Genomic DNA, 26,209 nt, shown 5'->3' with positions numbered 1-26,209 from the left:
TTGTAAAATATATATCAAATCATTATATTATACACCTTAAACTTATACATTGCTATATGTCCGTTATATCTTAATAAAACTAGAGAAAATATCAGAGCTTCCTTGAAAAAGTTAATAGCAATGTATAGCCCAAACACTCTGTGCATAGAGTCGGGGCAGATCATTCATTTGGCCTTTGATATGAAGGATCAGACATTATTAATACCGATAATAATTTCTAGCAGGCATTGGACATTCCCATGTGGGGCCATTGGGTTGCCCAGCTCCACGCTGCATCGTTCACATCATAATAGTTGTAACAAATCCCCCCCCTAGATAGTTCAGTGGTGGTACTGCTGCTCTTTTCCTGCAGTTTATTGAACACTCTGTATGCATCATTTCACCTAATCTTGAAAGCAACACTGAAATAAGAGTAATATAATAAATGGTAAGCATTTATTTGATAATTATGTGCTAAAAGCTATGATACATTAATTATATAATTTGATCCTTACAATAGTTCTACACATTTGGGATTACTATTATTTCTTCTCTCATTTTACATATGAGAAAACTGGAGATTAGAGTATCTGATTTACTCATTCAATAGCTATCAAGTTATGGAGTCAAGTTACAGGGATATGTCTTGATCCTCCAAGTTTGGAACTACCCAAGTTTGAGCCTGTTATCAAGATGCTACCTTGTATCAGCTAACTGTTCAGCATGCCTTCAAGTTAACAGTAACTTGTTATATTTGAGTTTCTCACATGGGCTACTGAGAACACTTGCAGAAGTTGTATACTGCATAGATTAGGATGATATAATGCCCCAAAGCCATGAATGAATTGCATTCACAACTATATTGGGCAGGCCTACTCCTTTAGGAAATAAGGTTTCTAGCAAAGCATTATCTGGAAGTGTGTGGTTTGTAAGAGTCAAGACCCCTCTTGGTACATATCACAGATGTATAGTTTAAATGCTCTTTATATACCTCAAGCAGTTGGTGAACTGATATTAGTTGTTGCTAAACTCATGTGACTGTTTAACTCTATATACTGAGAATCAATACATAACTAGGAATAAAAGCAGATCCTTTCATAAAAACTTTCAAAAATAAAAGTCAGTAACATAGTTCCCGATGTAGGTGTGTTGCTATTATGTATGTGACACTTTTACTTCATCATGAGTATAAGCCTAAATCCATAAACATCAAGTCCTGATATGCTCACATTTATAAGATCCCAAGTGTATTTTACTCCTATAGCCTCCTAGTATTCCTCCACTGATTTAAAACAAAAACAAAAAGCAAAGAGCAATGAAGGATTCGTCTTATCAAAACTGTTTTGTGTGATAACAGACACTTTTGGTTGATCGCCCAACCAAATCTCTTCTGTTCTTCCTCACTGGTTGAGCACCTGATGTGTTTGGGTGTTCTTTCATTCCATATGACTCAGGGTTAATTTCTGATTAGTCCAAGTTATTGGACAAGTATCTCATTTCTTTGTCAGCAATTGGTTTAAGGGTGGGTATCTAACCAGTTCTAGACACTGATAATGTGAGACCCTGCTGGGAGAATATTGGGAGAAGTTTTCTCATTCTTCAAGAGGAACAGACAAGGAAATACAATCCTTTTCTTTTATTGGCCCAGATTCCTGGAACTACAGCATATCTTGCAAGATGGGAACTCTTGATTTCCCCGTCTTGGGGCTTTTAGAAAACATTTTAATATAGTTTTAATTTTTTTTTCAAAATACATGTACTTACTTGAAAAAAATCAAATGATCTACAACACTTATTCTAATAATAATTAGCAGCTCCCTGAACACCCATTCCCAATCATTCATTCAGCAGAGGCAGATACTATTAACTCCTTTAATTTTCTTCTACCTACTTCCATGTTTCTAAGTAACATTGCTATTCTTAAATTTTTAGTTTTAGACATTTAAAAATTTTCTTGATAAAAGATGAAGATTTAACTCTTACACTACAACTTCCACATAACTTGTACAACTCTACCCTCCCAACATAATATTCAGTGTTTACAGTTGAGCCAAGTGGGGCAACATATCACATTGTCTTCTTGTACCATTTGTTTTCCTTGGAGTTAACAATTGCCTCAAATTTTTCTTTTGTATAGTTTTAGAATATACGTCATGACTTGTCTCTAAGCTCTCTACCCAAACTGGAAAATTTCTCTCAGTATAGCTAATGGACTCACAGTCTATGAGTTCCATTTTTTTTCCATGCAGCATATCAATGTTGGCCGAGGAAGTGATAGCCTACATAGTAGAATTTGGAGGAATGGCAGTGTCTCCCTCTACTCCCCTTTAAACACCTACCCTACTGTCTTTATTGATATTTTGGATTTTACTTTCAATACTTTACTTCTTTCCATTAGCTATTAGGTTATCCTGATGACCTTTTGTGAAAATGTGCACATCTATCAGGACATACTGAATAACCAACATGGTAGTGTAACCAGATTATGCATATCTTTTTTTTTCTATGGCAGAGAGAGAGGGGTGGCATGGAAAGGCTAATAAATGGGCAGACAGCAACAGTAAAGAAGCTCTTTTTAAAAATATTTTACTTGTTTATTTGACACAGAGAGATAGAGAGAACGCACAAGCAGGGGGAATGGCGGGCAGAAGCAGAGGGAGAGGGAGAAGCAGGCTTCCTGCTGGGCAGGGAGCCCAACGCGGGGCTCGATCCCAGGACCCCGGGATCATGACCTGACCTGAAGGCAGATGCTTAACTGACTGAACCACCCAGGTGGCCCAAGAAGCTCTTTTTATTTGACAGACTTACCCTGCCCACCTCTGCCATAGGATTCCTTATGTTTGTTGAAGCACCAAGCAAAGAAGACAGCATTAGTCAGGTTTGAGATGGTAACATATATGGCCTCTCATCCCCTGGAATGAATAATAATAAATGGGTCTTGCCTTTAAAGGCAACAACTATTATTCTAATCCCTCTTTGAAGATTTTTCTTCACAGGTGAATGGCAGTGATGGTTAGCAAACACACACACACACACACACACACACACACACACACACACACACTCTCACATGCATGCATGCGTGCACACACAAATACATCTACACACAGAAAGCTACTCAGAGGAGAGCTGAAATAGACTACAGGCCTTGATTTTGGCCTGCTGAGTAAGAACTCGTGCTGTATCCTGTCTTTCTCCTTCTATGGCAATGTTGTTTCCAGTAGTGAGTGAGTAGAATAAAAAAGCTAAGTCCAACATGAAAACAGTTTTATTTCCCTGGCATCCACATAGATACCTTCAGACACATAAAACAGTTTGAACTGCAGGTGATGGTATAGAATAGAAAACCAGTCTTTTCCTTATTCACATTTTTGGTTAAATTTGACAAGTTTGAGAACGTAACATTTCCATGGGCAATATTGACATGATCATTAGGTTATGGTTTAACAGCATGCAGCTAACATTTGTTTCCCCTCGTGTAGCTTGGATCTCAATATAGCATTTAGTGAATGTCCAGATAAATCAGTTAATGTCAGGGCTATCTAGTTCCAGATTTACTTACTTTCTTTCATTTGCTTTTCTTCTAATCCTTCTCCCATCTGGTAGTAGCTCCAGCTAAATGCAGCTTAATCTAGTATATGCAAGAATGTGAGGTTAAGAAAATATTTTATTAGTCCCCAGCCCTAAGAATAGGCACATTCCATGATTTGCCTGGAATGGAGGCAGCCAATGGGCAAGAACGTAAACCCTGACCACAATGGGGATGCAGAGTAGTACAGATATTTTTGAGTAATTGAATAGAACCTGACAGAAACCAGATTGCAGGGAGGGAAAATATCAGCATAAAGAAGCAAGGAGTCTAGCCCAATGATAGGGTGTAAGGTGGAAGGAAGAGTATTTCTATGTACCTTGAGGCTATGTTTGAATGCATCTCAATTCAGCGCCCTGCGGGGAAGATAGCTCCCTTAGGAGGAGAGGTCTGGGTGGTAAACTTCCATTGCTTTCATTCTTTGGAGGTGATGGCAAGAACATGTCTTACTGCTATAACCATCTCACAACCTCCTCAGTAGAAATTATGATTCTAAAAATAAAGGAGAAGGAATTTCCTTACAAGCAAGAGAGATAGAGACAGAGAGAGACATATACATCAGACATCTGGAGGTAAGAGGTAGGAATTTCAAACAGTTAAGGGGTGAGTACAGAAAACCTGGGGACTGTGAATAGGGGGTGTATGTGTTGCTGGGGTCGGGGGGATGGAAAGTAAGATTAGCACAATCCATTTTGAGCAGGTGTAGGTGGTATCAACTGGAGCACGCACTAAAAGATACTGGGCTGGCAAGTAAAGCGGAGTCCAGGCCCCAAATAAATGTAATACAAATGTCCATGTCCTGTTTATTGCTCTCTTTGAATACCTGGAGAAATGCAATGAACTCCCACTCTTCAACAGAAGGTTATCAATATTAAGGATGTAGGATCTGATGACCACTAGAATCTGACTTAGGACCCATATGGTGGTGAGCTTGATGGACATTAAGGAATTTTATATGGTTACATATACATATAGACACATATAAATACATAAGTATGTTACATGTGTATTGTATATAATAAAAATGGCATAGCTGTATATATAAGCATCATCTAGAACAAAAGCTAATGTTTACTTTGCATTGAAAAACTCAGAGAACCCTGAGAAATGATAACATATGCACATAAATATCAAGTATTGTTTTCTCTTATGAATGAATCATGTCCAAGAGAAAAGCAAATGCATGTATTTCTTGAATGGAAAATGGTAGGGGTACTTTTTCTCTGGGAGCTTTCACATGGTATGGTTCTCCTAGTCAATATGAAAAGAAAATATTGAGATGGAGAATCTTGGTTTGGCTCTTGCCAACACATCCCACCCCCTCAGCAATATGGCTTTAGGCCACTCTGTCCAATAGTTCCCACCATATGGTGCTAACAGAATAGCGTTCTTTCCATTTCAATGAAGTGGCTACAAAGAACCCGCTAAAAGCCTAAATAGGTAACATAATTCATGAGATTTACGTCATATTTGGGTCACGCACATGAACTCCTGGGTTCTCTTCCCAGTCCCAGTCAGGAGATCTGAGAGCCGCTAGTTGTTCCCACAGGGCTGTTTGCGGCAACAATGCCACCTTGCGCGGGCAAGAGCCGGGCATCTGCTGTTCCTGCATCTCCCCTTTGTAATTGGGTCCATCTTGAGGAAAGCCTAGAAGCTTGGGCGACAGATTCTCCCTTCCCTTTTGGTGAGATAACCAGCTCATTAAATCTCAATGTGAAGGGCATTTTATTATGAAGAGTCAAATCCAAAGATTTACTTGCCCATTTGTCACCTGCTTCCCCCTCCTGCTTATTCCTTTGTATTCGCTAATGGCCTTTCTCTAAGTTATATAATCCTGTCACGGGTATAAAAATATCACTCCAAGGCTGCTCATTTGGCCTAAATCATTCAGCCGTTAGCAGTGACAAGGCGGGAGTATGAACCTCACTGGAGGCAGGAGGACAGCTAGCCCACTCTCTACTCCTTGTCACTGGGCTAAGAAACGCTGAGATTTTAATGAAATCATAAAGTGAAATGACATGGACTGGCATGATAGGTAGTTTTCATTAGCATTCCGAAGGCCTGCGATAATAAATTAGAGCAATTGAGCAGAAATGGGCAATTTGATTATTCAACATTTTTCAACACCCGCCCAAGCAGCTGGACCCGGAGCAGTTCTGCTGACTTCTCCCCACGTGGCCTGGCTGGCAGGGCACAGGTGAGGGCACTGCCATCACCTCCTCCCACCTGGGCTCGGGGAGGGAGCCCCGTGGATGGTGTCCTACATGCTCGGTGAGTGAGAATTGATGACCAGGAGGAGGAAGTCTCCATATATCTTTGTAGTGGAGGTGGCAGAGTTGGACTGGCTGACTCTCTTTTACTGCAACAGGCCCACACTAATGGAGAGAAGGCAGGTGCCGAGGGACGAGAGAGGAGCCCCTAAACCCAGCAATTTACATTCCTGCCAGAGGGGCGGGCTCTCAGTCAACACGGTTTTCCTGTAGAAATTCTAATACAGCGTGAGACTGGTCTTTAATGTATTCACTCAGGCTGGGGGGCTACGGGTCAGCTTTTCCAGACGGTTCTCAAACCATATTTATATGTATTATATAAATTATAAACCTTGTGTATAAATTGATTAGATGGGGCAGTTATGTAAGCAATCATGGTATTGTATGTTTAATAGGACACAGGATCATTTGAACCCCTATAAAATTCTCATTTGTTCATTTGGGCTTCATGTTTGGCTTTTTTTAAATTGGCATTTCATTAAAAATAGCTTTAAATTTAAACTGTTAATAAGAAGGTGAACGAAGTTCGTCAGAATGGATGAATGCAGAAGGGCTTTCTTAGATATTCCCATGGGCATCTTTAAGGAAGCTCTAAGTTCTGTTCAGAGCCACACCATGGCTTTCTGATTGTCAGAAAGTTCCTGATTGTCAGCATTCTGTTTCGACATCTTGTTTTCTTCACACCAGAGTATCTTACCCTAAAACTAGGTAGTAGGTGTCATGTGGTTCAACTGTTTTTGAACAAAAAGCCTTTTGGTTTTCTCAATTTGTTAGTTCACTAATGTTAGACACTTGGCCTCACACCCTGGTGTAATGGAGGGGTCTCATACTTTTAGCTTAAATAGTAGAAAACATCAAAAGAGTTAGTGCTAAAATTGATTTTGATGTCACAACTTAAAAAACTTAACAGTTCAACCATTGAGACTATACATATTGATGTGTAACAGAGGGTTGTCATCATTCTTCAGTGCCTTTTAGGGTGGGGTCTTAGTGTGTGCATATATACGCATTCCTGTGCGTGTTTGTGTGTATACACATGTGTACAAAAATATACATATATGCATTTACATGAAAATTAATTTTGCCTTTGAATTAGCTTAATTAAGAGACTACTCACCCATCCAAGGACCACGAAACACATTTGGAACTACTCTTCACAGATATTTATTTTATTTATTTATTTATTTTAAACTTTTTTTTTTAAGATTTTATTTATTTATTTGACAGAGAGAGACAGCGAGAGAGGGAACACCAGCGGGCGGAGTGGGAGAGGGAGAAGCAGGCTTCCTGCCGAGCAGGGAGCCCGATGCGGGGCTCGATCCCAGGACTCTGGGATCATGACCTGAGCCGAAGGCAGACACTTAACCAACTGAGCCACCCAGGCGCCCCTCTTCACAGATGTTTTAATAGTTAATTTTAGTTATTAGAGTTAATAATAATAATAGAGTTATTAACTCTAATAACTATACTACTACTCTAGTTAACTCTGCTTCTTTTCACTCTCAGTTCTTCTGTCAACAGCCTATAGAGACTCACAGAAGGTATACACTGGAGCAGAACAAAAGCCAAGAGAACCAGCAAGAACCTAGGGACTGAGGGCTGGGGAGTGGCAAGCGCCGAGGCTTCTGCCTAAGGTTGTGACATTGGAGTGGCTTACAGGGCAACAACATGGGAAGGCTTGCCTTGGAATATTAAAGGCATGGGCTCTGAGATTCAGAGTCAAGTTCAAATCCTGATTTGGGTACTCATAGCAGTGTGACACTTGCGAGGTTGTCAAGAGAACATTGGCTTTCTTGTCTATAAAGTAGGGATAATCATTTAGTTATATCAGGAGATTATTGTGAGGATTAATTATGTGGGAAACACTTAAAATGGCCCAGAGTGCAGTACTCAGACCTCTTCTCTCCTCTGTCTACACTCACTCTTAGTGTTCTCATGGAGTCTCGGACTTCAAATGTCTGTATACTGATGACTCTCCAATACACACATTCCTCCTGAACTCCAGACCCATGTATCCAACTATCTACCTGACACCTCCTCTGGGATGTCTAAAAGGCCTCTAAAATTTAAAATATCTTAAACTACATTCTTTTTTAAAAAAAATACTGTATTTATTTATTTGAGAGAGTGCACGTGCATGCACGTGCATGCATGAGTGGGAGGCGGGGCAGAGGGAGAAGCAGGCTCCCTGATGAGCAGAGAGCCCGATGTGGGGCTCGATCCCAGGACCCCGAGATCATGACCTGAGCCAAAGGCAGATGCTTAACTGACTGAGCCACCCAGGCGCCCCTCAAACTGCCTTCTTCATCTCTGTGCCTTCATCAGCTTTTCTCTTCTGGTACCCACCCTCCCATTCCTCAGCTTGACACCCTTGGAGGCACCCGGGACTCCTCACTCTCTCTTCAACTCCAGATCTAACTCATTTGTAGTCTTTTGGGGCCTAACTTCAAAACCATTCCAGAATGCAGTCACTCCTCACTATCTCCTCAGCTAACAGTCAGCTTGCCATAGTTGACGTTTATAGAATACCTCGCCAAACAACAGAAAACTGCACATGCCTTTCAATTGCCCCTGAAACATTTACCAAGATAGACCATATACTGGGACATAAACCACATCTCAACCATCATTACATCATGCCCAAGGCACTAGCTAGCTTCCATTCGCCCCTGCTGAGCCACTGTCTACCACACTCTGTGGCTCACTCCCCGGAGGCAAACAGGTGTGGGCAATTAGGGATCAACAAACCTTTTCTGTGAAGGGCTAGATAGTAAATGCTTAAGGCTTTGCAGTCCAAACCGTCTCTGTTGCTGATACTCAATGCTGTTGTGGTGTGAAAATGGCGGTAGATAATCAGAAAATGAATGAGCAAGGCTCTGTTCCAATTAAACTTTCTTTACAAAAACAGGTGCTGGGCTGCGTTTGGCCTGTGGGCCAACCCTCGCGCTATATCGGGATCTCCCTTGCCCCGTGGATTCCACTGGGTTTGGTCATTGGGGAACCTCAGCAAGGAATGAGAGGGAGAGTGTAGTTTGCAGGCACCTGCAGGGTTACGGCAGCCTGGCTACTTCCCCCAAGCAAAGGCTCAGCCTCCATCAAGCAGCCTGCTCCACGCAGTACTCTCCGTCTCTGGGTTTTTCTGACAACTTTCTCCCTCACCTCTTCAGGTCTAGGGGTGGTAAGAGTAAATGCTCCATTCCTTACGGTTTCCTGACATCCTGCCCATTGTTTTGTAATAGTCCCTTTGCTAAATTGTTCTTCAAATTACCCACTTTAGTGTGTCACAGTTTCAATTGGGATCCTGACTGATACACTTAGATTATAGCAATAGCCCTGTGCCCACCCTACCTCCCTCACCAGTCTGTTTTTAACACAGCAGGTAGAATGATCCCACTAGGACTGGTAGCATCAGGTCATGTCACTCATCTGCTCAAACTTCATGGCTCTGCATTTTTCTCAGAGTAAATGCCGAAGTCCTTATGGTGGTCTGTAGGCTCTGCGTGATTTGCCCTCTACCACCCATTATGGCTCACTTCATTTCTTTCCACTGCCCCTCCCTCCACTCCTGACTCATTGGCTTCCTAACTGTTGCTGGAACACAGCAGGCTCACTCCTGCCTCAGGGTCCTTGCACTGGCTACTCCTCCTGCCAGAAATGTTCTTCCAAATATCCACAAGGCTTCCTCCCACCACTTGGCCAACTCCCTCGTTTTTTGCTCAAAAACAGTGAGGACCTCATTTAACATTTTATATAGCCCCTCCTTCTGCATTCCCAGCTGGTTTTCTAGCTCTGTTTTATTTTCTGGAACACTCACCAGGTTCTGGCATACTATGCAACTTACTTATCATCTCTCTCCCCACTACAATTAAGCTCCATGAGGGCAGGGATTTCGATATCTTGACATCTACAGGCGTAGGCATTAAATACCTATTTATTAAATGAATTACTAAAATTAATAAATTTTAATAAATAATTTAATCAGTTAAAGTGATTTGTGGAAAGTGCTCTGGACTCCTAGTTGGGAAATGTGGTCTGGACTCCAGGTTCTGATTCATTTGTCCATCATTGCTTTCCTCCTTCCCTCCCTTTGTTGTTCCCTTCTTCCTCTGAGAGCCCTTGAAATAAGTGTTTGTCTTTGTAATTGCACAGAAACTTTAATAGAAACCTTTACTTAATGAAATCAAACAGTATTCTCACATCCTAAGCCTCTCAATATTGATTTCAATATCCAATGTTCCTTTCCACCATTGTTCATCTGCAGATACAATCTCTTTTTTTAAGATTTTATTTATTTGAGAGAGAGAGCATGAGAGAGAGTGCAAGTGTGTGTGCATGCAGCAGTGGGGTGGGGGGAAGGGCAGAGGGAGAGGGAGAAGCAGACTCCCCGCCAAACAGGGAGCCCAAGTGGGCCTCAATCCCAGGACCCTGGAACCATGACCTGAGCCGAAGGCAGACACTTAACTGACTGAGCCACCCAGGCGCCCCTGAAGATATAACCTTAAAATGATAAACATAACATAGGTACTGTTTTTGTATTTCACTTTTTGGCTTAATTTTTCCACAGTGAAAAGGGCTCTCCCCCCGCTCTCCCAATTCCAATTATGCTCCTTGAGAAAGAAATGAACACACAAAATACGAAGAGAAAAATAAAAGATACTAAATTCTCACCACCTGAGATACCACTGTTAGTGTTTTGATAATCATCCTTATATGCATCTCTTTAGGCATCTGTATGTGTATACATATATGTATATATATATATATTTAACAGAAAAAGCTCAGCATGATAAATGCTATTTCTAGTCACTGAATCTATGTAAAAGCAAATAAGAAAAAATGGAGCTTCTCCAACCAGGATACTAAACTGGTACATAATATTTTACCCAGATCTTTCTCTGCTTTGCTTTACTCTCAAGTTGGAATTTCAATGTTTGTTTGCTTTTTCCTAAGGGAAACAGTGCAATTGCTCTCAAACTTGAGGATTTTGGATCATTTTAAAGTCAAAATAAGGTTATTGTAAACCCTGAGTACTGACTTGGGTTATTTTGTGAAAATGTTACTTAATATCTACTAACATATAACTTCATGTTTCCTATGTTCACAGTTCTCGAGTAAAACCAAAGCAAGTTTGTAAATTAAATATAAAAACAACACTGTAAAATCAATAAGATTCAAATGAATAATATTACTTTAATGTGATGCATGGCACTATTTTGATGAAATTAAATTACTAATGTTTAGCTTAACAATTGAACGATACAGCCTCAAGTTTGGGCCTATATTTAATTTCTCTAGGTATTTTTACTTCAGTAATACAGAAAATGTTAATTTGTAATTGTGTTTTACAAATGAGTATTAATACCTTTAAGGCATCATTGGCTAGTTCAAGTTAATCAGGCCACATACTTAATCAAAATTGCCACCAATCAATTCATGATAGCAAATTTTAATGAAGTTTCATTCTATAAAGTTGTTTTATTCAATTAAAGATACTGGTAATCTTAGCATTGCTGCATTATTGAAGTCTGCTTTCAAATGGTCAGTTTTCACTAGGATTAGGAATAGAAATTGTTTCCGGTGCAGCCTTCCTGTTACTGTGCCGATTTGCACAGAGATGGGCCATCTGTCTGTGGCCCCACAGTTTCGGGACAGCTTTAGTTGTCTGAGGCTGCAGGGCTTGGGGTGGCTCCGGTTTCGTACTTCTGTTCCCTGTTCATTTATTTATTTTTAAGGATTTTATTTATTTGAGAGAGAGTGTGTGAGCGAGAGCACACAAGCAGGGGGAGCGGCAGAGGGAAAGGGAGAAGCAGACTCCCCACTGATCAGGGCCCGATGCGGGCTCAATCCCAGGAGGAGCTGAAGGCAGATGCTTAACCTACTGAGCCACCCAGGCGCCCCTCCTTTTCCCTATTTAAATCACAGTAAAATATACTGATTTGTAAGATGTTCCCTGACATTATTTGGTTATCATTTGGAAGGAATATACTCATAAACACAAACTCGGACTTTTAGGTGATGTGGTCACTACATGAGTACTAAAAGACGGTCAACGTGCTGATAAAGGTGCTTACATTTTTCATGGAGGTGATCACTATAAATAAGCCCAAAATTAACACATTGTCTTAGAGAGCTCACTGGCCTGAGGGAGCAGGAGTCCAGCATGGCAGATTGAAAAACATAAACATAATGAGTTTTTAAATGGTTCTGAGCTCAAATAATGGCTTCACAACTTACAAGCTATGCAAACTTGGGCAGTTTACTTAACCTGCCTGCAGCTCACTTTCCTCATCTGTAAGATGATGATGATTCTTGCTGCTCACACAAGGACTTAACAAATTGTGACATACCAAGTGCGCGGCCAGATCGCAGTGCTTGGGAACTCGTAGTTGTTGCCCTTGCAAACAGCGCAGCTGGTGGAGCCTCTAGCCCCAGGGAAAAGCCTCAACAGTTCATTGCCGAGTTCCTAAATCACTGCACTGAGTGGGTGATTATAGACTTAATCACCAGCCAGATATTAAGACCCAATTTTACAACAACAACATTACATAATTTTCCAACAAGCAAGGGGATAATCTTTTCACATATGACCAGTCCCTGATCCATAAGAAGCAGTTTTCTTTTCTAAGGTTAAAACCCAAACTCAGTCCAGAAATGGCAGGCCAGTTAAACATGCATCCGAATTATGAGTTTCAATGCTCCTAAGGAGCAGTGTTTGGGGCAAAGGGGCATATAAGGCAATCAAAAAGAACTTTTGTGGCTGGTTAAGTGTGTGAACAGTTTTCCATATTCGATGGCAATAAAAACAAGAGCTAGGGTTGATTTTGATGGCTTCCATCTAAAGCGTAGCCTTTAATTCATTTAGTAGATGTTTCTTCAGACCCATTGTTTCTTCCAGAACTCCATGGAGGAGATGGTAGTATACTGGAGAACATTCGTAGACACATGGACGCAATACAGCGTAAGACATCCTGTATTTACAAGAAGTATTTACAGATAAAGCAAATCTTTTATTTTTATTTACTCACCTGCATGCTTTTTAGAGCATAGTGTATACTTACTGCCTTCGCAGACAACTTGCATTTTCTCTAAGGTCAAAGTTAGGAGGATAATTACCTTAAGCTGAAGTCTACTTGGGAGGCCAGTAAGATCTGCATGTAGGTGGGCCATGTGAAATTGAAGAGCACATAGCGACTCAGACCTAACGCCGAACTAGGAAAAAACCTCTCCTTCCTGCGAGACAACTGAAAATTTGCTTTCGTCCTAGAATGCCCACTCCCTGAGTCGGTGCAGGGGATGAGCCGGTTTTAAAAAGGGGTCTAGTTGGTAGATTAAAAAAAAAAAAAAAGACAAGGGAGCTGTATATAAATTACCAGGGGAGGCTGGAAACCTAGAAATGACACTGTGTTATCCCTGTAGTAACAGGAGCTCTAAGGCTGACAACAGCATGCTGTAAGCCAGGGATTAGACCCAGTGCCAGAGCAAAGACATATTCCCTTCTCTCCCCACGGGAGCTCTGGCCACCTTCCGTCATTATTCCCATTATCTCTTCTTCCACGAAGCCACCTGGCCACTGCCACGCTTTCCTCAGCTGACACCGTTAATTGTGTTTATTCAACGTCCTCTGCGTGTCTCGCTCTGCCTCAGTGTTCCCCCCTCCTGGGCTGCGTGGGGCTGAGAAGCTTTATAACTTTCCTTTCAACAGCTGGTAGCTACAAATTAACTTTTTGACTTCATTAGGCTAATATGCTGAATTATCCCTAATTTGGAGCACCTGAAGCACTTCCCATCCCCTTCCTCTCCCCCCCCAAGCCCCCTCCCCCCAACCACCTTCTCTCATCAATCAGGGGCTGAGTAGCAGGGAAGCAGCATATGGAGCAAAAGGCCAGCTTGGTCAGAGCCTAAGTGTGTTTTTCTTTCCCTGCTGAAGAACGGAAGGGCCCAGACCTTTGCAATCAACACATCCTATGGTCAGGGCTGGCGTGAGTACAAGATGCAACTGCGGTTGTGAAACTAGTGGATGTGACCAGACAGGTCAATAGTCCCTCTGCCTTGGGGGCATGCACTTGTCCTCGAGTAATTTCCATCCTGGATGGTCGAACTCAGAGGTGCCTTCGGCAGCACGGATACCTGTGATTGCCTCCAGCATTCCCAGAAGTCAGACTAAGTGGAAGAGCATTTCCTCCCGCCCTTCCCCATTTTCCCAGCAATCAGAAGACCAAAAGCTTTTACTTCACACAATCAGTGAGAAATGGAAAAAAACCCAAAATCAAAACCCCCAAGTTTTATAGTCTTTCTTGAATCACACCTGCGTTTACTGATAGGGGCTCCTGGCTAGCTTCCTTCCAGCTGGATTTCCTTTAAAGCCCCAAAATAGTTCAACACAGTCTATAAAGTTGAACAAAGATCTTCCCACTATCCTGTCAGGCTCAAGTGCCAATTTTCTTCCCAGAGAGTTTTCCCTAGAGGGTACTGAAGGAAAACAAGCACAAACAGAACTCTTAAAATCTCTTTCGGATCCATGGTGCACTGCTCCCTGCAGTTTTAGCGGATAAAACTCTTTTCATCATATGGCTCTCCTGGAACCCTCCCTCCCTAAAAGCTTGGCCTGAGAATGAGGCTGGCGAGACGGCAGAGGCAGATAAACAAGATTTGCTGGAACAAAAAAGCCAAAACATCCCTGACTTAAATCTTATAAGGGGAGTTACGCTTTGTAAAAGCAATTCAGATGCACTTTGTACATGGAGTAGTGGTGGAAATAGTTTCTTGGAGATAGAACTGGAGCATAGAAAGTGAACATCGATGCCAGAATCTTAAATTGGGTATTACTTGATTTTCCTCCCCTTAGGGTTTGTTTTCTGCATGCTTTTGTTTTTATAGTTTATAGTTTGGGCAACCATATGTCCTAATTTTCCTAGGAAAATCCTTGTTTCCACCTGTTATCCTGATGAAATTTTCAAAAGGGCCTTCTTCCACTTTCAAAAATTATCCAATTTGAGCAATAAGCTCTAGGTTCACCCTGTTTGCTGTGAGCTTCCCAATGACCATTTGTCCAATCTCCCAACCTCGAGATGCTAGGCAGGGTGGATCAGCTGCTCTTTGAAAGTTTATGTTAATATTATGAGAGAAAAGGTAGCATTTCGAGTCTCATTTTTCCTTTCTGTCACCCTTTCCCCACATTTAGAGCAAAAAGTGATCTAGAAGCCATGTGTTTGTTGGAAAGAGTGTAGAACTTGGAATGATACAGGCTTGGCTTTTAAACCCCCTGCTGACACTTACTCTTAACTTTGGTTGAGTAAATTTAGCTCTAATTGTATCTCATTGTCTTTGTCTCAAAGATGAAATTATATGAAAGATACATTTATTTATTTTTAGGGAGAAAAAGTGTAAGGGGGGGGGCGTGATGGGGGAGGGGCAGAGGGAGAGACAACGTTAAGCAGGCTCCATGCTCAGTGCAGAGCCCCAAGCAAGGCTCGATCTCACGATCATGACCTGAGCGCAAATCAAGAGTCAGACACTTAACGGACTGAGCTACCCAGGCGCCCCTGAAAGAATTATATAAAGATGTCATCCTTTTGGAGACAGCATAGTGGCTGGGAATGGCAGCTCGAGCAGGCTGCAAGAGTTACGGCAGCAGATGCAGGGGGTAGCCTCAGGGTAGCAGAAGAAAGGCTCTAGATTTGGGTCAGATGATCTCTGGTTAAGCATTTCCTATGTAACCAAATAGCTATGTAACCTTGGAGGAGCTCGCCAGTTTCCTTCCCTGAATTTCATGTAGGTCTTGCCTAAATTGCAATTCCTTTCTTTTAATGGTAAAATGAAATAATGCTTATGAAGAACGTTACAAACTATACAGGTTGTATGGACATCAAGTATCATTTCTTGGTTGCTCTATTGATGCTGTTTTGGAGATCATTCCTATATGTAATAAGAAGATGGCTCATGTCATAGTCCAGGTGCTGGAAAGTACGCTATACTTGAGAATGAGGGTCCTGATTTCTGAAGCCCCAAGTTCTGCCAGGAGTGAGCTGTGAGTTGAAATTAATGGGTGAAGGCATGTAGAGGCAAACCAGTTGTCAATGAAAGAAACACCTGAATAATCCAAGTGGTTGGAGACCCAGTGTCCTCTCTGTGTGGCTGACACAATTAATTGCTTACCCAAGAGTCACCTTCTCTTATTTTCTGCGAATATACCCCTGATTTTAAGGTAGAAAAAGATCCTCCATCCCAGTGGAAGTTGGACCTGTTTTTAGTCCCAGGGATGAGCTATCGGATGTGGCAATCCCATCCCCTTCTGCCAATGATTGAGGAGGGAGCTCAAGTTCCAATTCTGGCCAATGAGGCATAAAGCGAGGTGTGGGAGATGGGGGAAGTTTGCTTCCAGCATAAAAAGGCAGAACTTTTCTAGGAATAAGGCTTTCCCTCATTCCTGTTTCCTGCCTTGACTTCATTGAAGGAGTTTGGTGGCTGCCATGCAATCAAGAGACTGCATGCATGAGGATGAGCAGCCAGAATGGTGAGGACAGTCCCACCATCATTGCTCAACTACTGATCAGCTCTGGAGGGTCTACCACTAGATCACTTACAGGAGGTAATAAATATAGATGTATTGTCTGTTCTACTCTTAGACATAAAGCCAGAAGACTTCCTAAGTGACACATTCCTCTAAGTTAGAATTAGATAAGTGAATCCAAACAGTTTCATTTTTTCCTGTGTTTTCTTTAAACTGTCTCTGGTGATCAACAGTTTGGCTGAATATTTTGCTTGGGTCACGAAAAGAAGACAAAATATCAGCTGTAGATGAGACTCTCTCATTTCTTTTCTTTTTTTTAATGTATTCCTACATATTTGCAAAGATAAATGTGGAAATTATAGGATAGTGAGAGGATGTTGTTTTCTAAAAGGAAAGGATTTTTAGACTCCCAATCAGTGGATGCATAAAATTCTGCTGTGATGAAGCCATGAAATGTAACTCATTCAATTGGTCTGAACATTTCGAATTTGTATTTTTGGAGTCTGGCATCCTTTATGTCTTCAGACCACATAATCTGTGTATAAAAACTAAGAGTTAAAAATAATAAAAATAAGACTTGAAAAACCATATTGGGCTTCCTCGGCAGTAGCGGTTCCATTTCAATGTGTCAGAATTAATATTTCACACACACCAGCTCATTAAAAAAAGTAACCTTGGAACACAGTGTCAGGTGGAGATTTTTTTTTAAGAGGTGCTGGAAATTACGCAGCCATAAAGAGCATTCCCACTAATTATCTTGGCACTCACGTTATGCTGACCGGTCTGTCACCAAGGTGGGGGTGGCAGAGCAGAGAACCCTCTCCATGCTGTCTCATGCGTTGCTCTGCTCCATTTTCTCTACTACTCATTTACTCAATGCACATATTTATGCAAAAGAGGGTGATGAGGTAGCCAAAGGTTAGAGGGGGTGCAAAGGGCTTGTGGATCATGAGAGCATTGGTAACTAGGGAGGCCAGGATTGGGCTGTCTGAAATTGAAATTTGGGGCTAAATTAATAACTCAACCTGAGCACATGCAGTTTTACAGTAAGTCTGTCTCCTCTAGGGTTGACACTGTGTAGTTTGACATAAAAGGATCTCTAGATATGATAGAGGAAATTAAGTCCAAGACTATTCCATTGAAAGTAGTGCCTTTTTTGGGGGGGAGGAGGCAAGCAAAAGAGGGGTGGTGGGACACCCAGTATTCAAACTTTCTCCAGGGGCACCTGAGTGACTCAGTTGGTTAAGCAGCTGCCTTCAGCTCAGGTTATGTTCCCAGGGTCCTGGGATTGAACCCAACATGGGGTTCCCCGCTCAGCAGGGAGTCTGCTTCTCCCTCTCCCTCTGCCCCTGCTTGTACGCTCACTCTCTCTCTCTCTTTCTCTCTCTCAAATAAATAAATAAAATCTTAAAAAAAATTTTCTCCAGAATGTACTTTTATATTTCGGTCTATAGCATGTATTTGCTTATGTGCAGTTTTAGACATCAACAATGATCTTGCACATAATTATATGTGCAAACAAACGAGGCATCTGTTCTACAGTTAACTCCTTATGATTTCCTCCAAAGTCAGTGTCAGCTAGAGTCTGCGCAAAGCTCAGGAGCAGAGCAAGATGCTGATTGAATTCATTGGCTTTCCTTTTACTTTATTTCTTTGCATTTCAGGATGGGGAACATGGGGATAATTTCCCAAAGTCTGGTGAAAGATGTGTTGGGGTATTTACCTGTATTTTCAGTTGTGAGTATGTCAGGGGAATGCTCCTGAGGGGGAAAAAGTCAAAGATGACCATGAAAAAGCCAGAAAAGGACACCTGGGAGACATTACAGATTAGCCCCTGATGACAGTAGCTTCCAGCTATTCTGTTGAATGAAAGGCAGTCACGATTCGAGGTATCACCGAGACAGATAAGGACAAAAACAGAATCGTACCTGTGTCCCGAACCATGTGTCCCTCCCAGTTTTGGATGATATTCTTGATTATGTTTCAAAATAGATGTAACCTCTTGATAGGATCAAGAGAAAGACACTAACCAGCTGAAAGAAGAAAGGGGGTTGCTATAGGCTGGCCAACTAACATTCTCGGAACTGTATAGCGTGGAAAGTCATGGCCAAAACATGGCTGACTAGTGGCTATAGTGGGGCTGGAAGTAGCGACTCAACCAAACTTGCAATTTCAAGTCCTCCAAAACTGGACAAATCGAAGGATTCTTCGTATAAATGAAAAAGACAGGATTTCAGTGATCCTTTTAATGTCATCCAGGGATCACATTGGAACAATGTTGTCATGATGGACGCTGCAGGGGGTTTTTCACTTCCCAGCAGTTCCTTTTGAGCTGGGCTATGAGGTGAAGGAATGCAGGGTCTCCAAGCTCTGTTCTGGTGATGTGGTGTGATGGTACCATCTGATCATCTGTGACAGACCGATGATGAGGGCCGTCTCTGGCCACTGATAATGCAGAGATTGTGAGGCGGTCTGTGTACTTTTTCTGCAAGAGGTGCTCTGTGATTTCCTTTCTTCCGAGAATTGGTTCTCTCACCAGTCCAGGAGTGAAAGGCAAGACCTTTTCCTCTCCTTTAGCACAACGAAGAATAAAGGTGTTTAAAAACTCTTTTATTTAACTTTTAAAAAGGTAGCTCTTAGCTAGGTGTTCCTTTCCAACTTCTTCTCCAATTAGGCAGCCAGAAGCTAAAGGGTAGGCATGCTAAGCTTTATAACCAGTGCTCCCTATAATTTGGCCCCACTTTCTACTCCTGATCTAATTTCCCACAACTCAAACCCTAAGTCAAACTGAACTGCATTTTTCTTTCCACAGATGCTCATATTCATGCTCTTCAAACCTCTGACAGTGGTCTCTTTTTCTAACTTTCTTTTTTACCATCAGGAAATTCTTTGGTCTCCAGTTTCACACAGGACCACAGGTACAACCTTAACTTTCCACGGCCAAATCTCCAAACCCTATGCCCAGGCTCATCTTATGTGGCTTTCCTATTTTGTTTTTAATCTAAGGTCCTCCATGTTCTCCAAAGATCATCCCCTCTGGTCTTTTATGGGATGTAAATTACTGGTTATTCTTTCACTTGTATCTTAACTTCATCATCTCCTAGATCCCTGCTACCAGGACTAGAACATGCTCACAGGTCATCCATTGTAAAAATACCCTCCCTCAATCCCACTCTCCTGATGCTAAAGACATTTCTCTTAACTATAGTATATAGTACCTTTACAGTTATAGGCATATAATAATTATATAATTCACTATATAATGTTTTTCTTTCCTCTTGACCAAAGTGCTACGGAGCAAGGACTGAGCTTGTTTAACTTATTCCTGAGTATCTTGTACCTAGCCCAGTGTCTCAGCCATAGTAAAGAGGTATTCAATAAGTTTTCAATGACTGATTAATTAGTGAGTGAATGAAGGAATGTATGAACATTCTTCCTTTGACTCTGCTCATATTGTTCCTTCCCTGTATTGAAATGCTCTTCCCTGTCACCTCTTTTCCTTTTCTTCCTTTTTTTAAGATTTATTTATTTATTTTATAGAGAGAGAGAGCATGAGTACATGCGTGGGGGAGGGGAGGGGCAGAGGGAGAAGGAGAGAGAGAGAATCTCGGTAGACTCCCCACTGAACAGAGCCCCACGTAGGGTTCGATCTCATGACCCTGAGATCATGACCTGAGCTGAAATCAAAAGTCAGATGCATAACTGACTGAGCCATCCAGGTGCCCCTGTCCCCTCTTTTTCTTATCAAAATCCTACATATTATCAGTTGGTGATCAAATGAATTGTATCATATTGTCCACCTTCTCCCACAGCAGCAGGATTCCCTGATGTCTCCAAGTTGCCCCCTTAAAATGCTCATTATTAGAAATTTCTGGCATCTTACACTCTCATAACTTGTATGCATGACTCTTCAGTAAAATACTGAATACTTATTGAAGATAGGTTCCAATACAGTGGCATCATGTATCCCCCACCAGAACACAGCTTTGTACAGGGAAAGGGCTCAATAAGAGCTAAGCTAATCAAATCATTCATTTATTCATTCACTCAACTATTTATTGAGCTCCCATAAGACCCAGGTAAATGTGCCAGAAATAAAATGATGTATAAGACATAGCCTCTGTCTTTACAAAACTTATGGTAAGAGAGACAGAAGAATTAACAGGAAATTGTGTTAATATGGTAGGTATTAACGGTAAGGAGAACTGTGAAAAGGGACACGTAGGGCAGCTTGTTGGATTCAGAGAAGGCTTATCAGAGAAAGGGATACCTGAGTTGAGTCCTAAAAGATGAGCAGAAATGGGTCTAAGCTCAGGGAGCAGGAGGAGAAGCATGTGAAAAACTTCGAAGGTGAGTGGGAGAATGAACTCAGGGAACAAAATGTCTGGTGTGGTAATCGCTAGCAGGGCAGGTAGAGGTGGAAACCAGAGCTACAACTTCAACAGCTTTATTTAAAGACAAAAGGAAACCGCTGAACTGGAGAATTACATGACTGGTTTTGTGTGTTAGGAAGGTCTCTCTGGCTGTCGTGCATGTGTGTGGGCGCACGCGCACACACACACACACACACACACACACACACACACACACACAGACACAATGAGGACTTCCTCTGTAGAACACGGAAGTTAAACTCCCTCATCTTTGATTTTTCTCTCTCTATGTATACATTTTCTGGGATTTACCATTTGCCCCCGAGGGAGAGTGTATTGTGCATCTTGTCCTTTGGTCAATTTTTTTCTGTGAGACTTTAACAGTCTTTTCAGGTTGTTTAGAATTAATGAAGCAAATGTCCTCAATCAAGAAGCAATTTAAGAACATGCTGCTAATTTCAATGAGTTCTGTAAATGAACTAATTTAATATCAGTTGACCTTTTTATTTAAGGAGAATGATTTGTGGCTGTTTTCCTGATTTGTGCCTACAAGCCTTGGTGATCTAAATGGGCATTTTCAGCCCAGAGGTAAACATTAATCATGGTTCCAGGATGGTGCACTTCTAAGGGGAGTATGGGACATTCACCTCAGTGAGGAAGTGGAGGGTTCTTTTAAGAGGAAGTTCTTACCATGTTTATAAAAACCGAAGGTCATAGAATAAAGAATACTATACTTCTCTGGTGATATAGACCAGGCAGAAAGATGCTGAATATGTTATGAGATTTTAACCATGTCCTACAGATTTTGCTACTCTGTTCTTTTTTATATTTTCACCTCTTTGGACCTGGGTGGTACAAACTGCGTTTAAAAAAAAAACTCATTATTAACATAGAAGAAAATCTTACCTCCTGAATAAACTCGATGCACACTAAATGATACTTTAGTGATCTTGCCATTGCTTCTGCCTTTTAGCACTTCATCTAGTAAAGGGCTCATATTTCTGTAGCATTTCCTCTAAGATCAAGCTATCAGTAGGAATGTATCTTTTACTGATGACTTTATGTGAAAGGTTTTGCCTTAAACCAGCAAATCTACAGGTCTACAAATGATGAGAAGATTTGACAATGCCATCATACCAGTAAAAGGATAACGTATTGTTTCTGCCACTGAAGCAGTTTCCACTTAATGGGGAAGTATTGTTCTAAGTATGGTTTAGCGTTGTTGAATCAAGGCTGAATCAGCAGGTTTCAAGTGCCTGGTAAACTCAATCTTCTTTGAAAACCAAGGAAAAGGAAAATTGAACTGATAAAATCAGGATAGGGTAGAATTTCTTTTAAAAGTGGCAAAAAGCACTAACCGTAAGGGAAATGATTAATAAAATGACTACATTAGAATCAAGAACTCCTATTCACAAAAAAAAGTCTGAACAGAGAAAAAAGACAAGGCACAGAGTGGGAAAAGATATTTGGTACACATATAATGCCAAAGGGCTTGTATTAAGTGTAAAAATAGAGCTCTTACAATCCTGTAGAAAAATGGCTAAAATTCTTGAATAAGTATTTTGGGAAAGAGGAAATCTGATGGTCAATGAATATTTGAAAAGGAGTTCAAATCCTTTAGCAATGAGGGCCATGCAAATAAATTATTGGATGTCATTATATGCCCTTCAAATTGGCAAAAATGAACAAATCTGAACAATTCACCTTGGTTGCCCAGACCAAGAAAAACAGGAACTCTCCCATACTGCTGGTAGGAGGGAATTTATTAAGACCACAATGAAAAACAAGTTGGCATTACCCAGAAAAGCTGAAGGTGCGTGCCCCCTGTGATTCAGTATTTCTACTCCAAAGTGAGAAAGTCACACATATGTGTGCTCACAGGTTGTTTCACTTAAAAAAATCTAGAAGAGAGTTTGTTTTATTTCATTTGGTTGTGAGAGAGACTCTGGATCAAATATAGGGTGATAGAGACTTAGGGAGTAAATAAAGGAACATTTGCACAAAAAAAAAATAGGAAAGAAGGAAGGGAGGGAGGAAGGGAGGTTTTTTTGAGGTTCTTTGCAAAGTGAGTTCTTGAAGAAACTGAAAAATGTTTCAATTTTGATGCTCTGCAAGCCAGATAATTTTCCTTAATTTGTATGGGACAGTGACTAGGAAGAAGAAACCATTTCTTAAATTAGATGCTATGGTCTTACAAGCTAACATTGCCCAGAAATGTGAGAAAGAATACAGGGAGTCCTCATTCATCTTGGATTATGAGAAAAGAAAAGCCCAAACCGACACTTAGGGAAAGTGAAGTTGTCCAGGATTACAGTACCTGTAGGTGGTAAAACTGGCATTCAGATGTAGGTCCATGGTTCCTAAATAAGACATACAGGTGTACTCAACTTTTCTTCCTTTGAGCTATACGCCAAACCCATTTGTGAAAGAGAAACTTAGCTGGAACACTTTAAAACCCAGCCCCTACCCCCCCCAAAAAAGTCAGAAAAATGTCTTTTCTTATTACTTGTGAAAGTAATGGCTCTTAGGCTTCACCACTCCTACCTTCTCTGTTGAGTGCCGTGGGGGGCAGGCACTATTTTTGCCTGTGGAGAATCAGGAAAACCCATGAGCAGCGGGTTTGGCCTTCTCTCCCCTTTCTATGATTCTATGATTCTTGCTTTTGTTTTATCACCTCTGTGCTTCTTCAGGTGGAGCAGAAACTCAGGAGGAATTCGTCATTGGCACACTGAGTGGCTTATCTTCAGGAATTAGGGATACTTACTGAGGTGTATAGGCAGGTCAGTGTAAAAGTCTCCTGAGCTTTTAAAGATAGGGATATACCTACATACACATATATGTATGTAGGTAGACCCCTAACCCATATGATATAGGATATCAGATCTTCTGGGTTAGTTTTTACTAGTTCCTTTAGTTTCTTCTAGAACCTACATGCATGCGTGTTATATGCTGTGGAGCTCCAGCAAAAGCCTCTTTTTGGCCATGGCCCACTGATGTGTGGCTGGAACCCAAAACCCCTGGTGGGGAATGACTCCTGTCTCAGTCAGTTGGTGACATCGTATCCATAACTGTGTCAAACACTCAGAAGGAAAACATTTTTTTTCTTGATTTAATGTCAACAAGTTTATTGAACACACCAAGCTTCTTTGTTTACCCCATATTTCTGATCCCAGACATGGTTCAAAACACGGTGCTTTGTCAGGAAAGATGTCCCTGCCCTTTGGAAGCACTCGAATAAGGAGGTAACCGTGACATTTTTGGTACTACGCTACGCAGGCATATACAGAAAGTGAAGGTCTTTGCAAGCTGGAAGCCAGCTTGGGGGAGATGCAAAATTTACACATTGAGCACCAATTTAATGCCAACAATCCCCCCCCCCTTTTTTTGAAGTTAGTATATGTTTTTACTAAATGGTTAAAAAGAAATTAAGTAATTATCCAAATGATTTCTAGATTCCGTATGTCATTTTTTTTCATACTTTCACTATTGTTTTTTCCCAAATTATCTCCTTTCAGCATTCCCATGAATGTAGCTGGCATGTTTTCAAATCCTTCAGTGATGTATTCATGGTACTGGATTTTACCCTCTATGACCCATTTCAGCAAGTCTTTCAGAGCCTTCTGGCAGACCTCTCCTTGCCAGTGGGTGACAATGAACCCTTCCATGCAGAGATGCTGATAGATAATATTCTCTGGGGGTGGGCCTGGGGGAAGAGGGCAAATACTATTTTATGTAGAGATGGCCCCACATATAGCAATTCTTCCAAATTTCTTCATCTGGGGGATAACAATGTTTGAAAACTCTCCACCTACATTATCGAAGTAACAATCATAACCATAAGGAGAGGCTTTTTTCAAAGTTCTTCCAAAGACTCTACTGTTTTGTAGTTAAAGGCAACATCATATCCAAGCTTTTTGAGGTAGGCAAGCTTTTCATCAGATCTTGCTGCTCCAATAGCTTTGCAGCCCTTGAGCTTAGCTATCTGCCCCACCACAGAGCCCACTGCTCCTGCTGCTGTATTAACCATCACTATTCTCCACCCTTCTTCACACCACAAATGTCAAGTAGGCCAAAGTAGGCTGTCATGCCCAGGGTTCCCAGAGCCAAAGACACCAATACTGTGTCTGGCCACTCTGCGGGTAGCTTTTCCAGATCTTTCCCATCAGAAATAGAGTGTGTCATCCAGACTGAAAAAGCCACTACCACAGTTCCTGCCGGGAAGGCTGAGTTTTTACTTTCCACAACTCTGGCCACTTGCTGCCCCATCATCATATCACCCTCCTTCAATCTTTTGGCTGCCACTCTCATATGAGGATCCATGGTAAGGAACAAAGTTTCCAGCAGAACCTCTCCATTTTTTAAGGATGGGGGTTCAACTGTCTTTAACTCAAAGTTACAATGAGTAGAGCTGCCTTCAAAGTGCTTCTTCAGGGCCCAGCTCTTAGCATGAACCATCCTGAAGTTTCCGAACCCACAGGTTCCACTACCTAGACAGAATGTGGTTGGGGTTGTCAATTTTCCCCCTTTTGGGTAATTCATCCATCCTTAAGTAACACCCAACACTCAAACCAAAAGCAATAACCATTATCAGTGACACAAAGTAGTTAGTGACATTATTTTAACTGCCTGATACAACTATGGAAAGCATACTGAAGAAATCTAATGCATGCCCTTTATCAAGGAGTGTGTGCCAAGTGGGTTATTTGAAGATGCATTTTACCTCTTCAGTAGCATGGATGGAAATTTCAAGGGAAATTCATCTGGTCCGTCTGTCTTAATATGCTCTGTTTATCCATGTCGGGTCGAACTACATAGCAACAGAAGTATCCCAGTTACTGGTACTTTCCATCCTGAGCAAAGTATGACAAGTGCATATACTCCAGAGTTAGTACATCTAAAGAACAAAGAGCAAAGGGAGGGCATAAGAGAATAAAGTAAAATGTGTAAGGTATGTTTTATCCTGGGATCTTAATATATATTGCCTGAGGCCTGAGACTGATCTTCTTTTGAAAGGTAATTTCATAAAGAAGATAGAAAATGACATATTGGTGACTTTATTAATTAATATTTTATCCAATTTTTACCTAGGTTTCCAAGGTTTGAGTGATTTCTACTCCTGCAGATTCATTTTTTTTCTTTCACTGACTTCTAGCATAACTTGATTTCTATGTATCTCATTGATCGCTATTAGTCAAATAGAGTAATATCCATTTCTCTATTTCCAGAGGAAATTGTTATGAATATCAATGATGAAATAGGATGACATCAATAAACTAATGTGCTGAGCTCTTTAGGAAAAAAAAAAACCTTTACAAGTAGTCTCCGCTTTTTCTATAGCTTTAAATTTTGCTGATATACTTATCTAAAAATGCTTACCACACACTTATATGCAGTATTTATCTCAGCGGTCTGAATATCTGTCACTTTTCTTTAATGTGGGGACATGGGAAGTGAACACTTGGCGGTAGAAGGCCATCTGGTGTCGATG

At 41.2% G+C, this 26,209-nt stretch overlaps 1 pseudogene; it reads right to left on the bottom strand.

Annotated features, from left to right (window-relative positions):
- Positions 1-18,629: 18,629 nt before the first annotated feature.
- LOC113925399 lies at positions 18,630-25,176 on the bottom strand (annotated as a pseudogene).
- Positions 25,177-26,209: the final 1,033 nt, after the last annotated feature.

This window comes from Zalophus californianus, chromosome 2 (genome assembly GCF_009762305.2).
Source record: "Zalophus californianus isolate mZalCal1 chromosome 2, mZalCal1.pri.v2, whole genome shotgun sequence".
NCBI lineage: Eukaryota > Metazoa > Chordata > Mammalia > Carnivora > Otariidae > Zalophus > Zalophus californianus.
The sequence above is the reverse complement of the archived record's forward strand: the minus strand, read 5'-3'. Positions and strand labels throughout refer to the sequence as shown.